This window comes from Leiobunum rupestre, chromosome 4 (assembly GCF_980474605.1).
Source record: "Leiobunum rupestre chromosome 4, qqLeiRupe1.1.hap1, whole genome shotgun sequence".
In the NCBI taxonomy this organism is placed as follows: Eukaryota; Metazoa; Arthropoda; class Arachnida; order Opiliones; family Sclerosomatidae; genus Leiobunum; species Leiobunum rupestre.
The window spans coordinates 58,020,496-58,037,143 of record NC_143387.1 but is presented as its reverse complement, the minus strand read 5'-3'; the positions used below and the strand labels follow the sequence as shown (position 1 = coordinate 58,037,143).

Sequence of the window (16,648 nt, the reverse complement as noted above, 5' to 3'; positions counted from 1 at the left end):
CTCCGGCTTACACCCAGACTAGGAATTACAAAAGCGAAGCTTCCGGAAGCAGATGACGGGACAAGGGAGCCATCGGTAAAGACAAGACACCACTCCGAGGGAAGGGAATCGAGATGACAGTAAAAGGCCGATGTCAGAGAGTGGGCAGTGTAGTCAGATTTGGGCCCAGGCAACCACCGAACATCCAGAACAACAGGAGGCGGTGTGTCCACCGGCCACGAGGGGCAAAGTGGCTGCGAAACTACGCTATTAAACTGGTCGTTCAGATCCCACCTCTGCGCCAGATGAGTGACAGTACCCCGGAGCAAGATATAAAGTAGATCTTGCCCACGAAACCAGCCCTGAGCCAAGTGAGAAGGCTTGGCTCGAAGACAATACAAAGCGTACTGCAAACACTGAGAGGCCCTACGAAGGGATAACGGGGGAACATACGCTTCGATTTCAATAGACGAGACTGCCGTCGACCGAGGGACTCCCAAGATCAGCCACAATGTCGCATTTTGAATCACATCCAAGCGCCAGAGGATGGAAGGCGCCGCAGTGCAGTAAACAACCGCTGCATAGTCAAGGAGGCTGCGAATCAGAGCGGAATATAGTAGGCGCATGGTGGCCTGGTCCGGGCCCCCACAATAGCACGAAGGAGAGACCGACGCCGTAAACAGCGGGTGCGTAAGTCTTCAATATAGGGACGCCACGTGAAACGACTATCAAAAATGACGCCCAAGTAGCGGCACTGGGTCCTGAAAGGGAGGACAGTACCAGAAATACTCAAGGGACCTGCCTCGGAGATATCACGCTTCTTCGAGAAGCACATACAGACACATTTGTCCGGTGACAGAGAAAATCCTAAGGCGTGTAAATATGAGGCAGCGCTCTGCAGAGCTTCCTGCATGTGCCTACGCAACAGCGTCAAAGAAAAGCCAGTCCGGAATAAAACTATATCGCCAGCATTAATGGCAATACTTGTACCATTCGGGAGTGCAGTTGGGAGGTCATCAAGAAGCAATCTAAAAAGAAGAGGGCTAAGAACCACCCCCTTAGGCACCCCTCGGGTGACGTCATAGGCGGGGGACAGGGAGCCTCCCACGCGGACACGAGACGACCGATCAGTCAAATATGAAACGAAAAAACGAAGGTAATTCTCTGAGAGACCTAACATCGAAAGTTTAAGCCAGAGATGAGAATGCCGAACACTACCAAACGCGTCCCGAATGTCAAAAAAGACTGCCAGGCAAGCACCCTTAAGGGAGACGGAGTGGCGAGCGGTGTGAAAAAGATACATTAAATTATCCGTTCACCGGCGACCACGTCTGAAGCCAGACTGAAACTGCGTACGCTTATCAGTAGCATCTAAATACCAGTCCAGCCGAGCCTTAATGAGGTGTTAAAAAAGTTTGCCAAGCACGGAGAACAAGGTAATCGGACGATAGGATGACGGCAGGCCAGGGTCCTTTCCTGGTTTAAGGAACGCCAGCACCACCCCCGATTTCCAACGAGAGGGCATATAGGCCGTACTCCAGCATAAGTTATAAAGAGAGAGCAGGGCGTCTTGCGTTTGCGAAGGGAGATTCTGCAACAGCAACGTCATAATCATATCTTCACCCGGGGCAGTATTCTTCAGTCGTCGAAGGGCAGCGGAAAACTCAGAGGGGCTAAACGACCTTTCAGGGGTGGCCCCGTCCGCGACCACCGGTGGCGGGCGAGGATCATCTGCCGAAGCGGTCTGAGCATAATGATTAGCTAAAGTGGCCGCAGCCGAAGCCGAAGCCGCTGAACTAACCCGGACACCATCCTGGGCAAGTGGCAGAATAGAGGACTGAGGACCAGAGGCACCCTTAAACCAACGAACCCTACGCCAAAGGACTGGAAGAGGGGAGGTACTGGACATGGTAGAACAAAACGAACGCCAGGAGCGGCGCCGAGCCTCACGGACGAGACACTTGGCTTGGGCCGTTAAACGGTGAGCTAAAATGAGGTCAGCATCTCTACGAGAACGGATGGCCCGACGACGAGCGGCAGCAGCCAAGCGAAGAGCGCGCTTACACGCCGTCGACCACCAGGGAGGAGGGCGAGGACAACCAGACGGAGGAGTACCCTCGCAGCGAGGAACAGCTTGTTCCGCTACCCCAATCAAAGTACAAGTACATAAGTCTATGTATTTGGACCCCGCTGCTCCGCCTTAAGCACTACAGCGGCCCACAACACAACAACCAGGCCGGGACAAAAGAGCGCTTTGCGAAACAACGTTCGGCCAGTGAGACAGCCATCATGACTGCCCAACAAAAGGTGACACCATGGGCTGCCCGAAACACACCCTCGCACAACTGAGGACTAAAGTGACTTCCTCTTCCACCGCAAACTACCCTCCTCAGTAGGTTATAGAATGCCGAGTATGGAACACCCCTGAGGTTCCAGTGACACAGCGCTCCGAGCACGGGACGCCCCAAGGACTCCACTGACCCAGCAAGCCGGGTGTGGATCGCCCCCAAGAGCCCAGCCACCCAGAACGCCGGGTATGGAGCCCCCAAAGGCTCCAGTGACCCCATCAAACCACTAGATAGGGACAGTGGGAACAAAGTACAAGTTCACCAGTGTACCGCCCGTTCCGGTTCCAAAGTCAACAGCTGGGACCAATCAACGTCGTGGAGAAGCGAACGATACTAGACCCAGTCGGCCCCAGAAAAATCCCAACGCAAAGGCGTGGAGATAGAAGGAGAATCGACCTCCCCAAAGTAACACAAATTGGAAGATGGTCGCTTCCCGAAGCTGGTAAGAGCTTCCAGGACGAGCGAGGGGCGAGATCACTGCTGACAAACGTGAGATCAATAGCAGAGTCCCTTTGGCCATGGTGACCAAGACGGGTAAAAGATCCATCATTGAGGAGCACCAATCAATAAAAATATTACCCGCCAAATCGTCCTGAGAATCGCCCCAAAAAGAGTTATGGGCGTTGAAATCGCCGAAAACACAGTAAGTGCCAGTCAAAAGAAGAGTCAGTGCCTTATAACCTGCAGCTGGGGCTGCCCCACGGGGATTATAAATATAGACGAAGGTGCACCAGCCAAAAGACAGATGGACCCTAACCGCTATCACCATCAAAGACTGAAGGGATGGGCAGGCCAAGCGATACTAGGGGAAAATATTATTAACCAGTAGCGCCACACCACCATGGCTTCGCTGCGGGCGATCCTGACGGTAAACTTGATACACACCTCGGCTAAAATTTGACCGAGATGCGCTGTGAAGGCAAGTTTCTTGGAGACCCACCACGGTAGGCAATTCCTCGAGGATAAGATTAGCCAGCGCCCCGAAATGCGACCCAATACCCGCCACGTTCCATTGCAACAAAGGAAGGGAAGACCGTGCCATAGTTAAGCATAAAGACCGGCCGCCGACCCACCCGGGGAGGAACCGATCAGAAAAGGAACCGCATTGAGTTCATTCCATAGAAGCGTACCCCACGGTGAGGGGCGCAAATGCTTATCAGCACAGGCAGCAATGTGCGAGGAATGCCACGAGTCGACGCATTCACCATGAGGACATCACCCAAAAATGAAATGAGAGTCGACAGAAAAGCCGGAGGAATAGAGGCTGAAGAGACTGAAGAAGGCACGTGACTTCCAGAGGCGGGCGGAAGAACAGGAAAATTAGCGTCATTAACCCGCGGAGCCGGTGGCCGGGACGAAACCACCGAGGCATACGACGCGAGCGCCCTAGCCTCAGGGAACGAAACCCGACGCTCAGATTGTATTCTTTTTATGTCCATTTCCTTCATGAAAACGGGACATGAGCGGGAAGTGCCAGAGTGATTACCATCACAGTGGACGCAATGTAAAGCAGCCGTGCAACCAGCAGACTCTTGTGAACCCCCACATCGGGAGCAACGGCGTGACGATCGACAATTACGCACTGAATGACCATAGCGGAGACATTGACGGCATTGCAAAGGCCGTTCCTCGAAAGGATTGCTGGCTGAGGAAAAGCCCAGAAGGACAAGCTTACTAGTAGCGCCAAGCCGGCGGATTTCCTGAGGGGAGCCGTGCTCTTCAATTTGCAATTCAGAGGACAATTCGTCCTGAGAGTAGGACAATGGAATGCCAATAATTTTACGCCGAAACAAGCGAGGGGAAGCCTCGGAAGCCACGGCGAAAACCAGGTCCCCAATCGTAGAAGGAAGCGCGAGGATGGCTTTTCGCTGGTCTTCATCAAAAGGAAGAACAGAAACACGGCCACCAGCAAGAACACGAATATCAGAAACCTTACCCCCTTTGGCAGTGACAAATGCAGCACAAATCTTTCTCGGAGTAATTTCGGCAGAACTGGAGGATTGAACCATGGACACTGCATCTCTAACCGGACAGGAAAAGCTGTAGCTTCCACCATACAAAATCACCTGCCGCCGCCACCGTCTGTAAAGGGGGGGGGGGGGAGGTTCAAGAATTTTGAAATTTTCGGTTAGAGATACAGTGTCCATGATTGAACCGTCAATATTACTTGTTGGATAGGAGGAATCTCGTCAACCTCTATAGCCTCGTCAGAAAGCCCTGTTGAGAGAAGCCGGAAGCGTTGCGGGAAAATAGTAGATTTCTTCTTTGGCGAGGACGATTGAGACGGCGATTTACGAAACTAGCTCTTCCCCATGGCGCGAGAAATCCACCCCCCTCGGGGCAAAGGAAAAAGAGAAGCCAAAAACAAATAAAAATAGACTGGAACACGGATAGAACAAAAAGAAATTAATAGAACCAGAAGAAAATAGGGGGAAGTACGCTTCTAGTCAGCTTTGGAAAGGCGTCACTTTTCACGAATTTTCGCGCCAAAACGGTTTGGCGGGAAATCGCGGATGAAAACATCGTTTAAAAAATCAATTTTTCTTAAATAGAACAATTGTAACATAATGTCCTTCTCATTCTCTGCTAATTGAGCTAAGGCGTATTTGCTTTCGTCGTTTATAGCCGAGTTGAATCAAAACAAAAGTGGAACTACTTTTTCAGTTTGGTTTATTATGCGTAAAAAGGCATTTTCGTGGGTCACACGACGACTTCTATGGCTCAAAGCTACAGATACGTACTTCCCCTATTTTCTTCTGATAGAACGTACGAACTGTTTATCTTCTCGCACCGGCCGTAACTCGGTGCAAAGGTCTAGCGAATAAGAGCGGCATAAACCTAAAGAAAACACAAGATGAACTATAAGGGAACAAGGGAGAAAAACACGCATCGAACTGACCACTAGCGCAGTCCCTGCCTGACAAACCATAGTCAACTAATTCGATCGTCTTTAGTCTGATGTTTTATGTAAAATATTAATTTCAATTATTTTTTTTAAACCGATCTTATCAGACATAATCGGCTTAGCTATCTTTTATATATTTTTAAATCAGATAATTCACCGTTGGCGAGCTTGTCAAGTAAACATGGGCGAAGCAAACGTTTTAACCGTAATTATCCATTCGTTCGGACGAAGTGTACCTGGTTCACACGATACGATTTTGTCGTACGCAACCGGTCGCGCGCGACAAAATTTCAAAGATATCGTCGTATGAAGAGGTTTTATGAAGTCGCATGCGACGACGACCGAAAATAGGTTGGAAACTATTTTATCGCGACGGGCAGCTTTGGTAGTATTAAAAATGGGAGTAAACGGGAGACATTCCTTTGGAAAATTTCTATTTTAGCATACGGACCGGGGCTTTTCCCTCTTCGGGGGGGTTTATGCTAGCATAAATATAAAAATGTCCAAAATAAATGGTCAAAATGGGAAATTTTATTTCATTTGGGAGCATGTTTCTGGTGTAAGCAAATAGTTGAATGATGCGATGGATTCTCTATTTGGAGGCTACGACGTGTTTCATTTATGGTCATTGCTTTCTTCTTTGTTATCGACGCGTTGTGTGAACGAAATTCTGGTGCGACCGCGTTCTGAATCGCGTACGACAAGAGCCACGTTCACACTTACCCCTAGAATCGCTTCGTTTAGATAACTAGTTTCCAAAACCAGCGTGAGAAATCGCTTCATGTTGGTTCGGGAAGCAACTCGTCCCAGTCGGTTCGCTTAGAATCGCTTTCAGAACGATAAGGCGGGCAAGTAAAATTACTCGTAATTTCCAAAATAATGGGAATACAATTCTAAATAATGTCAAATAATATTACAGTATGTATAGTAAACATGATTAACTAATTGTTTTGGGATACATTTTAGTATTTTCAAAATTCTAGTAATAATTTGAAATGGCGTTAAGCCTTGGCTATAAGCCAACCGGGGTGAAGCGATTTTGCACGTGTGAACCTTGGATTAATAATATGTTACTGGATATTGCACTACAATTTTTAGGGGTCTCTCAAAATTCGCCGTTAACACTCAGCGCCATCTAGCGCCGAAACATTGTTTTGGTGATACAGGCTTTACAACGTGCTTTACGGTATAGGCAGAGAGGCTGCCACGTGTTAACTATAATTAATTGTTAGGACACTTATGAGGTATTGGGAATCCCAAACGCGAAGATAGATAACAGTCCCAGCTCCAAAAGAAATGCTTCCAATTCTATTATTCCTCTGGTAAGAAACCTCTTTTTGTTCTACACTCAGGAAATAACCTTTTATTATTTACGCCAACGAAATTTCAAACCGTTATTTTCGAAATCCCGCGCCTGCGCCAAAGAGTTTGTCACACCGTTTCCCCTGGAAATACTATCGCGTCCGCGCTTTAACAGGCGATTATTGAGAGACGCCCTTAAATGCCTTAGCGAAGGCTGTAGTGCAATATCCAGTAACATATTATTAATCCAAGTGTGAACCAAGAATTATCGTCGGCGGTCAAAACTGGCATTCAAACTAACCTAAACTGGGTTTTAGGCTCTAGTTTGAACGTGGCTAAGGAGTCGCGTACGATAAAATCGCATCGTGTGAGCCAAGCTTAACGGTTCACCACGCTAGCAATAAAATATTGCAAAACTATTACTGTTAAACTAACTGACATACTTGTTTCGATGCCGACAAGGTGGCAAGTGTCATAATTATGGTTTTACGTACTACTTTATTTACGATCATAGTACTGTCATACTTGTTTCGATTTTAACGTTAAAAGCGAGAGTTAAAAAATAGGCTTCGATTTGAATGGCCTAAAATAAAGTGACCTAATGCAGGAAGTTGATCATCGATTAGTAAGAGTTCAGTGAAGTCGTAGTGTAGATGATATGTTTTTGGATGACTTAATTAAATCTCGAGGAGAAAAGTCCGAAGGTTGAGGACATGAAGAATTAGAAGTCGAGGTAAAATAGACGAAATGCGATTGAATGGAAGTCAGCGGTTTGGAGCGAGGGCGTCTGATTATCGCGGCCGCCGATAGATGGAGTGATCTTGGCCGGCAGGGGGCAGATCGTACGTCAGCGGAAAATAGATGAAGAAAAATATAGAAGTATAAGGGATTTCAAATATAAGACAATTCCTTTTGTGGCTGTACCTTCCTTCTACGATGGCAATCTCAAGGTCGCGCGCCGATGCTCTCTAATTCGTTTGTCCGCATCCATTTGGACGTTTCCCAGAACGCTCGTTATTCGATACACTACTTCGCGGCTTCTCGGCTAACACAATTTTCCGTTTTAGTCAATTGATATTGCTCATTCATTTGTTTCGAGGTTATATTTAAGTCCATAAGTAACGTAATGTTATAAGTATGTCACTGGGAAATATTTCATTACGTCAAAACAATGATGACCAAAATCTCGACATAGCGTCATTCTATTATTTTAGCTTTAACCAGTTAGATAGCCCTATAGCCCGTTAAATACTAAAATTTATGGCGAAAACCGCGTCAAAAAATATTAAGCGGTTAATTTTAATAAAATAAAGAAATTTCGGGAATTGACGGATTTTGAAATGACGTTTTAGCGCGCGACACTACAGGTACATGTCTTGGGAACACAGCCTTCTTTGCGTGCTTTTTTGACCATAACATGTAGAGGTATTTTCACGCGCAAAATGAATTTTAAAAGCCGTCAATTGAAAAGCGCGTGACCTAAGCCTAAATTGCGTGATTTCAAAAGCTAGGCTGGTTCGCGAATCGCTCACTAAGGTCGAGCTGGCGCTTCCGATACACTTTAAGATGGCGGCGAAAATTCAAACCCAAATACTTGGCGTTATTTTGCGTTTCAACTTTTTGGGTTAAAAACTATTTTTTCAAGACAAAATAAGGTACGTGTAAGTATATTGAACGTCTTGTTGATCTTTTGATATGCAAATCAGGCGATATTTGGAAAAGCTTGGCCGTTCCCCTTTGAGCGAGTATGTTTATGTTGGATCAACGAATTTAAAATTACTGACACGGGTTATAACAAAAGCTTGGGATTATTGGCGCTAGTTAGGTATAAAACAAGACGTAACTAGTGTTAGCGGATAATTTTTTTATTTACTTCATATTCCATTTAAAGTCAAGGCCAGCCGGGAGTAGTGGCTCACTCCTGTAATCCCAGGCGTCCGGGAGGCAGAGGTTGGGGAAGGCCGTGTGAGGACGACCACTAATCCCCCAACGGGTGGTTGTCATACTTCCGCCACGGGTGTCCCAACCCTATCCCTAAGTATCCCCCCGTTGGCGTGGCCGTAACACGTATCTCGCACGTGATTAATCAAATGGACGAGCGGACTGTATTGTCCCACCCGTCACAAAAAAAAGTCAAGGCCAAGCGAAATTTTAAAACGCTTTCAATATGGAAATGAAAGGTTAATTTAAGAAAAACTACTTAATTAGTGAATCGTTTTGCGTGGTTTTTCCCCACCAATGTACTATACAATATTGTAACAATATTATACTATACAATACTGTAACAATATTATACTATACAATATTGTAACAATATTATACTATACAATACTGTAACAATATTATACTATACAATATTGTAACAATATTATACTATACAATATTGTAACAATATTATACTATACAATACTGTAACAATATTATACTATACAATATTGTAACAATATTATACTATACAATATTGTAACAATATTATACTATACAATATTGTAACAATATTATACTATACAATATTGTAACAATATTATACTATACAATATTGTAACAATATTATACTATACAATATTGTAACAATATTATACTATACAATATTGTAACAATATTATACTATACAATATTGTAACAATATTATACTATACAATATTGTAACAATATTATACTATACAATATTGTAACAATATTATACTATACAATATTGTAACAATATTATACTATACAATATTGTAACAATATTATACTATACAATATTGTAACAATATTATACTATACAATATTGTAACAATATTATACTATACAATATTGTAACAATATTATACTATACAATATTGTAACAATATTATACTATACAATATTGTAACAATATTATACTATACAATACTGTAACAATATTATACTATACAATATTGTAACAATATTATACTATACAATACTGTAACAATATTATACTATACAATATTGTAACAATATTATACTATACAATATTGTAACAATATTATACTATACAATATTGTAACAATATTATACTATACAATATTGTAACAATATTATACTATACAATATTGTAACAATATTATACTTTACAATATTGTAACAATATTATACTATACAATATTGTAACAATATTATACTTTACAATATTTTAACAATTATATAGACTTATGATATTACTTATTGTATTATGTTACTTATATTTAGGCCTTATACGCATTTGCATAAGGCGAAAATACTACGGAGACTATAAATGAATTCCTCGATAAAACAAAACCCGTAAATTGTCTTTGAAGGGCGTTATTTATTTCTGGGAAAAAAGTATGTGCTAAAACATCAATACGTTAATCATAGCATTTTTCGACGACTTAATATTTTTGTTTAAAAGGCCGACTACATAAATCTACGGTTTACTCTGTCTTTCACTGGAAGTCGGCTGACTGCAATACACGTGTGCCATGCAGTCAGCCGGCTTCCAGTGAAAGACAGTAAACCGAATATTTATGTAGTCGGCCTTTAAGGAATACCTTTCAAAAGGCTAAAGCGAGTGGCGGCTCCGAAGAAAACGTCTCGGGTGCTTTCCCGTATTACACCAAAAAGACCCCTTAAAGTATCGCCACCTATCGTGTCTATTGCGTTCAATATTTTAAGAGGCCATTATTTCTCAGATTAAAATATATTGTAATTCTTTAAAAATAGTTAATTTACTACAATCTGAAGTAACATCATAACAATAAACATTAAAATTAGGTGAAATTAATAGCGAACTGATTTTCAGAATTCTTGCTCAATAAGCGAGTTTTTTTTTATTTATTTATTTTTATTTATTAGAGAATAAGATGTGTGGGACATCATTTAAATTATTGCGCTCACGGGTGAGATATGTGTTACGGCCGTGCCAACGAGGTGATACTTGGGGATAAGCTAGAGTTGCAAGTCGGAGAATTTTCAGTGGAACTTTTCCCGCTCTGAAATTTTCCCGGAAAATTACCCAGGCCTTTTTTTTCGAAAATTTCCGTATTTTTTCGAAAAAAATAAAAAAAAGGTTTGAATTCCATGATTAGCCTAATATTGTTCGCAAATTTAATTTTCGCCTCATTTTATCGAATCCAAAAGTGAAACAAAACTCTAGAATAGGCTAAAAGAAAAACTCTTAAAAAGGAATATGTTTAAATTTTTTATTTTTCCGATTTGCGGAAACCGAAAACTTTTCCCCATTTAAGCTCAACATGACCTCGGTGACCTATGACGTCACCTTAGGCTTCCCTTTGTTGTGACAAGTAGCACCCTAATAGTTATTTTTAAAGCCGATATATGGCGCTGCGGCTATTGAAACTATCTTATTAAAGGGAATATAACCTGCAGATCAATCTTTACGGAAGACCCCTTAAATTTTTCAAATTAACCTGTACAGTGGTGCCAAACATTTTTAAAGCCAAAGGCAAGAGCGGCCAGAGCACACCACTCGCTTTAAGATATCTAAGGCATCTTCCGGTCTTACCCATTAAACACTATCAGAAGTAAATGAACCGAAGTTATTGAAATAGCGCTCAGAATCGGAGGGCGTTTTCCTGATGAAAATGATGAGAAAATCGAGTCAAATAAAAGCTAATTTCCATCTCCGTCTTTTGACGTGATAAATTGCACTTGGGAATTGTTGGTATAGCTATTTCTATGTGTAAAAAATGGTTTCATAAAAACAAACTCGTTTTTTTTTCGGCCTAGGAGCGGGCAAAATTTCAAATTCGAGGTCAAAATGTAACTTCATAAGGAAAACGCCTCCAACATGAGGAGTATAGCAGTCTGATAACTTCGACTCATTTACTTCTGACACTATCACCTTAGGAAGTCGCCTTAAAGCCAGTTGCATTGACAGTTCGGGCACCGTCATATTTTGAGTTGCCCTGTTACGGAGTAAATAAAAACCCTAAGCCTTTGTCTTTTTTATCGGATTCGAATCACTTGGCCATAGAGCCACTTAGCTATTTCGCCTTAAAATAGAGGTTTACAACAGGGTTTACAACATATGGCTGCCGAAATTAGGGCATAGTGCCGCCAGTCAACCGCCGCCGATATTTTCTTTCGCGCCGAACCGGCGTCACCGGCTCATTTGCGAGGCGCCGCCGCCAAATGGATCTAATTATTTTACGTAACTTTAATTGAGAAAGAGACATTATAGAAAGAAATTTGGGAGGGAAGGAGAACTTTTTTCCTCTCCGCGCCTTCGCCGCCGCAAAAATAAAGAGAACGCCGCCATGGATTCCCTAAAAAATCGGCGCAACGCTCAAGCCGTAATGACCAACATCTCCCCGTTAAATGATATCGGTAGACGAAATTATCTTCCGACTATTGGCGTTGCGAGGGTTTTACGAGCGCTTAAGGCGTGAATTATGACTGCTAGAGGAACTCTAAATACGCCGTAGATAAAGTTATCCGCTCATTTCTATTAGACATGACAATTGAGCTCTCAAACATGACCAAGGCCCGAAAGAGCCGAGTATAAAACAACGTTCGTTGGTACGGAAGAAAGGGAAACGTTTGTAATGGACTGCCACCGGATGAGATAAAGTATTTACCAGAGGGAAAAAGATTTACGGTCGTTTAAGTCCGGAGAAGCATTACGTCATCGAATTACGGATGCTCTTTATAGGCCTTTTAGGAAACTGGAGGATTAAGGGGGTGCGATGGGGCGCCCCCTTCTGGCAGTATTTGTCCGCCAAATTAATTCTTCTACTCCGCGGATATCGTAAACAAAGTCCGATTTTTCTTATTACGTACGCACCACTCAATCCGAAGACAATTTGACGTTTATATATACGCGTTTCATTATTAATATTGGAGAGATTCAGCCCTTCAAAACGGATACGAAACGTCCGTAATATTAACTTTAAACGGTACTTTTCTTAAGCCTAACGAAAAATCAATTATTTCGCGGGTTTCGAAGCGCTTAAACTCTCTAATGTTGTCCTCACTTTGAGACTAATACGAATTGGCATGTTAATTTTAAATCAATCTAGTTCGAGCAATTTCTTTTTGGAACATCAGTACGGAATAGATTTAGTAGATGGCGCTAGTACGCGAAAGGCCTGGTAGTAGGCTTCTCCCTGAACGCAAGTGTCGCGCGTGTGGACCACTTCTACAGGCGCCAGTAGGCCAAATTTATCCCTCTGCTATTTCTTTTTCAATTTAAAGGTGGCATAAATTGGTGGTAGCATAAGTTTATTAGATACATCTTACGGTAGAAGTATCCTTCCAATATTTAAAATTTGTACATCTACTTTCGCTGGCTCGATGCGTTTTCCATTTTGCGGGAATGTGTAGAACTCGAAATTGGCCGCGTGTATTACCACAGACTATGAAATGTATGACAAGGACAGCCCGCGTAAATTTTTTTAAACCGAAATAAACTCACCGCGAGATGGCAATACACGTTCAAAATTTAGGGGCGAACCAAAGACCAATTAGAAAAGAGCTATTTCATGTAATAGACTATCAACTTGTAGTATTAAAAAGACGGGTCATTAGGTGAAAACTATTCGTAAGTCCGGAACTGTTCAAATAACTGATTCGGACCAAGCTATGACGTCACCAAAACGTCCCGGACAGTTCCTAAAAGCACGTATTAAAATTTCATAGTCTTTGGTATTACTTCAAGCAAGAATGCATTTATTTATATTTAGGAAGAATGATTATGTTGCGACAATCGCCGGGCACGTTGAACGCCTTTCCCCCGTCTCGCGCGGGGAGAAGATAAAACGTCACCGGCGTTTGATTTCCATCGCGTTAGGTGACGTAAATTTTAAGCAGCCAATGAAATACCGGGACTATTCGTTTTATTTTAAGCGGAGGAGCGTACTGGGGGGGACCAACGGGTGGATTGAGAGAAAGGCTAAAAACCGTCTCGACATTCTCCCTAGGTATAAATAAATACATTCTTGCTTCAAGTTACGATGTGAAATGTAAAAATTACGCTACTATTTTTTTTATAAATCATAGAAAGTATTTCGCCGGCACTATTTTTAAAAATCCACCCGCGAAGAAAATGGATACTTCTTTCGGATGAGAATATTATTTACTTCTGGTGCCATTGAGATAAAACAGCTATACAGTTATCTATTGTCAGTATAAAAAAGCGAGAGTTGACATTTTCCAAAATAGATTCTTTCTTCAGTCTTGGCAATAACGTACGTGGGTATAGTGATAAATAAACCGGCCGAAGATTATATAGGAGGTTCGCGACACTTTAAACTGCCTAAGTTGGCCAAAAAATAAGTAGCAAAACAATGAAAAAAATGTACCTAAGCAAACTTGAGAAGTGGACGATATTTCCCGAGATTGGAACGGGCCTAGAAAGCTGGCAGCTCCGATAACAACGCCTCTCGCTCGCTGTCCGGGGAATTAGATTCAATTCTTAATGGGAAAAGTTTGCCCCGACGAAAAGTGGGCTAAAAGAGCCATTTTCACCAACGTTTTTTTGGTTGAAAAGGCAATAATATACGGCTTATATACTGCCCGGGAACTGGCTGCTATAGAGACTCTATGTAGATAATACCCCGTCTAGGTCCAAGGTTATTGGGACACTTAAGGCGGGTCTTACAAAGTGGGATTTACGGTTATCGAGACGCTCGCACGTTCCTCCCTCACCTATTTATTAGCCTGTATCAGGGCCTGTACCTTACTGGAAAATATGAAATTTTCATTTTTCTTAAGATCATGTATAGCATACTAGAGCAAAGCGCCGATTTGATTTGGGTCGGTGGTGGTGTTTGGCGAAAATCACCACAAGACGGTGCAGAGTCCCGTTTTTTTTCGTAAAAAAATTGTTTCCCCATTTAGAAATTTAAAAAAGAAATCCAAAATGGTTTTGAAAAAAAAAAAATTGTTACGTAGAAAAACTAAAAAATGTTTCGGGGCTCGGGATCCATATTTATCGGTGGTGCTTTGGCGCCGGAGAATATATAATGGGACGATTTTTAGCGTTTCTACCAACCCAACATAAATACATTCTGGTTTGAATATTCCGGAGAAATGTAACAGTATGAACCACTGTAGCTGACAATATTCTAATTTTCTTCAGTACCCTTAAAAAGAAACGGTTTTGGATGTTTAATTGAAATTTCTTCCCAATTGTTCAATTTCTTTATTTCTCAAATAACAAGTTGGCAAGCCAAAATATACCTCTCCTCGGAAGAGTTTCTAATTTTCAGTGAAGTGTACAATGTGGTTCTGTGGTAGAATGCTCACCTGACGTGCAGGAGGGCTCGGGTTCGAATCCCGCCCGGTCTTAACGCAAATTGAAAAATATTTATACTACACCCAATGACAACCAAAACGGGCCCTTTTGGAAAAACATTTTCCGTAATTCTAAGAAACTGCGTACGCAGCGATTACCCTTTGCCCCGAAAATGCGAACGCGTTCGCAGGCCTGACAGATAGACCCACAGACGGACCCACAGACAGACCCACAGACAGACAGACAGACAGACACGGTGGTTGTATAACCCCTCCTAGGGTACAAAGTCCCCTCGGAGAGGTAAAAATTAAGATTTCTATAGAATTTAGCTTGTAGTTGAGTGAATCGTATAGTTACCAAATTAACAATTACCCATAATACCCTGTAATCTAATCCAACTATAATTATTATTACGAAACATGTTTGGAAAGTTTTATTTGAGAACTTATATTGAGTGTGGACTCTTTCGTAAGCGTCGTTGTATCCTCGATCGTTTCCAGGACAACCGCGAGAAAGAACACGCGAGACGCTAGTAGCCCCATAAAGACGGCCCCCCTGCCGCGCAAATTGGGGCCATTGCGGGCGGAGAAATAAGATATCGTTACCTTCGATTAGACTATCAAACGGGCGTAGTTCTTACTTCCGCAGATTGAACACCCCCTCTTCCCCGGTGCTTCTGTCAACGCTAAAATACTATACAAAGGATGTATACCGTATACCGTATCGTTTGGCAGTAATCCGATTTTTACGATCCACATTGGCATGTTTTGATCGTAAAATAGTCCCTATTTGTAAAAAAAGGAAACAAACGTTAACTGCTAATCCCTAACGTAATAAACCTCGCGTATAAAGTTAAAATAAACGTCTATCTGGTAGGCTTCCTAAAAAGGCGCGAGACGAATAGGACCCGATGGAATAATCTCGAGTTCGCCTCCCAACGCGACTCTTCCAACTTCATTCGCCGTACTTCGATACGGCTCGGATTTCTGTCGTTCGAAAGGAGTTACGGAGTTGCGGCGAGAGGGAATCATTTTATGGAAAGGATGGACCGCGTTAAAACGTAAACGTAAAATAAAAGCTTTTAGTTTTACCGGCAGATGGCGTTCAATTTAGGGCTTTCTCTTTCGGCAGCGAAGTTCTCGGGCCGGTGTCCTTTTCCGCGAACGCGTTATCGAGATTTCTCGGGGGAGCTTCGTTCGGGCCTCTCTCGATGGAAAACGGCGTTGAGCTCCTCTCCGTCGACAACTAGGGCGACCGCCCACCCATCCCCCCTCCACAATAAAGTTCAAAGTCACCGAGAACTCGGTCCCCCTGAAGGGACCAACGAGTTTGGCGCGTTTCTCTTCGATCTGGCGGCGTATTTATCCTGTCAGTGGACGTTGATCCGCGTCGAGGAATGGGATGAGAACATTGGCAAAAATGACCCCATTATGATCCAAGTTGAAATAGAACTTCTGTTGATTTGGGGAAAAGGTTATTTTGGGAATGGGAACTTATGAAATTGGTTTTCTTTTTAGGTATAGACTGCTCTTATTAGAGGTGGTTTCTTTTCGCCTGTTCTCGGACTAAAAGTGTACTCTTTTTTTACCCTAAAACGTTTTATTCGCCTGTTCCGGGGATGATAAGTACTCCGGCCCACAAACTATTCGCTTGTTCCGGAGTATTAGGGCTACTCTTTTTACCCCTTCTGAAAAGGAGGTGTAAAGAGCTTAAATCGGATTTGGTCGTCTGCTAGCCAGAATTTATCCGCTAAAAAGGCCACAGGCAGCCATTTTGGAAAAACGTTTTACCCCAACTCGAACTATTCGCCACCGCAGAATCGGAGTAAAATGACGTCATAGCCTTACTCTTCTTATCCTACTCCGAAATCCCGGAACAAGCGAAAAGAAACCA

The 16,648-nt window shown here is 42.8% G+C and overlaps 1 protein-coding gene across 3 annotated transcripts in view; it reads left to right on the top strand.

Annotated features, from left to right (window-relative positions):
• LOC149948458 (soluble guanylate cyclase 88E-like) overlaps positions 1-16,648 on the top strand; it is a 36,776-nt gene that overhangs the window by 4,518 nt on the left and 15,610 nt on the right. The window lies entirely within an intron of this gene.